General features: G+C 39.0%; 1 non-coding gene across 1 annotated transcript; it reads left to right on the plus strand.

The window, feature by feature from the left end:
* The first annotated feature begins 328 nt into the window (after positions 1–328).
* LOC141721967 (small nucleolar RNA R71) lies at positions 329–435 on the plus strand. The gene has a single exon (XR_012575007.1). It is a non-coding gene; the product is annotated as a small nucleolar RNA R71 (small nucleolar RNA).
* Positions 436–2,733: the final 2,298 nt, after the last annotated feature.

The raw sequence follows: 2,733 nt of genomic DNA on the forward strand, positions 1-2,733 counted from the left end.
ATCAGTCTGATGGGCACCAACACAAAGCTCACAGACACTAGTGATTTGATTAACTCCATAATTAGCCAAAGTGTCCACCTTCATTGTCAAAGCCTTAAGTTGGGCAGCTATAGCAATTGCTGCATCCAACTCCAGAATTCCTGCTACTTTTCCCTGAGTCACTCTCTGGGAATGATTCTGGTACTCATTAGTATCCATTAGTTCAATAAGTTCATAAGCTTCATCGTAGCTCTTAGCCCACAAGGCTCCTCCTGATGCTACATCAAGCATGGGCCTAGAAGTAGGACCCAATCCATTGTAGAAACAGTTGATAATCATCCAATCAGGCATGCCACGGTGTGGGCACTTCCTTAGCATCTCCTTATATTGATCCCAAGCCTCACACAGAGATTCTCCAGTTTGCTGCGTGAACAGGGTAAGAGCATTCCTGATTGCTGCAGTCTTTGCCATGGGAAAAAATTTAGTGAGAAACTTTTGAGCAAGATCTTCCCAAGTTATGATAGACCCTGCCGGTAGAGAGTGTAACCAGCACTTAGCTTTGTCCCTCAAAGAGAATGGGAAGAGTCGCAGCTTGATAGCATCTTCAGTCACACCATTGAACTTGAAAGTGTCGTAGATCTCGATGAAATCCCTGATATGCATGTTGGGGTTTTCGGTAGGAGAACCCCCAAACTGAACTGAGTTTTGTATCATCTGGATCGTGCTTGAATTGATCTCAAAAGTGTTACCCGCGATGGCTGGTCTAATGATGCTAGACTGAATGTCATTAATCTTATGCTTAGAATAGTCCATCAAAGCCTTCGGATTTTCTGCTTGATCACCCATAGCTACTATAATTGGCTCTTCAACTTTCTCTTCTTCTTCTACCTTCTTTTCTTCCTCAAAAACTTCCCTACGAATTACCACAAGTTCTTCCTCGGCTTTATCCAGTGTTCTCTTACGAGTACGCGAACACGTATGCATACACCCTCGCTAGATCACCTGAAATAAAATAAGAAAACAAATAAGTAATAATGTCCGAGTCAATGAACTTTAATGACCGCTGATGGAAAGCACATAAACTAGTAATTAACACTGCAGTCCCCGGCAGCGGCACCAAAAACTTGTTAGTCGCTAAACGCGCCCTAATATTACACGCAAGTATACGAGTTCACAAGTAGTATAAGATATAAATCAGATTCGATCCCACAGAGACTGTATTGGTTAACTATCTAAATTACGCACCTAAGCAACAATGTATGGTTATTATTCAATGCTAAGACAATAACAAATTGAGAATGTTTATAACTAAGAATCACGCTAACTATTATAACTATGAGAATAAGCTTTACTGAGTTAATATATATGACAGACATGGGATTCTAACTTCATTAAATACTTTATTCAATAGCCTTATTATTCTCAGCCTTAGCATGCAATGGTGATGACACTAATCAGACAACACGAAACTGATAAACGCCAACTTTCATTGCACGAGTACCATTCTACCAGACATCTACAAAAGAGATAGAAGCTAAATAGGCACCAATTATATTGAGACCCTATATGTCTATAGAATTTGACAACATAAAGGTTTAAGCACAAGTTATCTATCTTGATTACATAGGGCAAGTAAGATGGTTAAAATTACCTACGAATCATGCATAACAATACATGAACCTATGCTAGCATGGCAAGTTCTAAATCCTTAAATTCACTTTCGCTTCATTAAGAATTAACACGCTATCTTATAAGTTCGCGACGCTCACAAGACGAATACGCACAACCAATACTAGGATATCATACAATCACCACACACTAAGGCATCAAACAATTTAACTAAAGAAATCCATAAGTAAATCCGCTAGAACCCCACGATAACGATTAGCCCATAATCGAACTCATCGCCAACGTGGGTTCCAATGAAAACATGATATAGAAAATGTAGTCTTTATACGAATAAATAACCAAAGTACAATCAAGAATATAAGTTCAGTAAAATAAGAAACAAGCATCCAAATTACAGCTCAAAATAAAGATTTACGAGAATAAACTAGTTCGTCTTCGCCTTTATTGAATTGTGCCAAGAGGTCTCTTGTCGTCTTCTCCCTCTTTGATATCTTCATATCTCTGAATATCTCCTGAAAAATGACCTAAATTATGTTTATATAGCAGTCCATGCATCCCATGAGTCCATCAATTTGAATTATAAAAGAATAAGGATTTTAATATCACGACCCAGCGTGGCCACGCGCTTCACCAGCGCGGGCGCACTGCCTTTCTGTACTCCCGGCGTGGTCGCGCGCAACACTAGCGCGGGCGCGCCTGCCTTCTGCCAAAACTTCATTTTTTCTTCTTCTTTATTCCTTGCAACTTCGAGCCAGTCTTTCAAGCTTTTATTCCAAAACATCCTAAATACCATATTAGCATCAAAATAATGCTAATTCACCGGATTTAAAATCCTGAAATGCAAAAACACGTTAAAACACAAATAACTTGAGTACAAATACACCAACTCAAAGCTTATTAGAGCATAAATAAGTGTCATAAATGCCACTTAACATCAATTCCTTCTTCTTGTGAGTAGCCTTTTGCAACCAATCTTGCCTTGATTCTGGTAACTATACCATTTTCAGCCATCTTGTTCCTGAACACCCATTTTGTTCCAATTATACTTCTGTTCTTTGCTGCAGGAACTAACTCCCAAACTTTGTTTCTTTCAAACCGATTCAGCTCTTGTTGTATGCCAGATAT

Source organism: Apium graveolens, chromosome 4, assembly GCF_009905375.1.
Source record: "Apium graveolens cultivar Ventura chromosome 4, ASM990537v1, whole genome shotgun sequence".
Classification (NCBI taxonomy): domain Eukaryota; kingdom Viridiplantae; phylum Streptophyta; class Magnoliopsida; order Apiales; family Apiaceae; genus Apium; species Apium graveolens.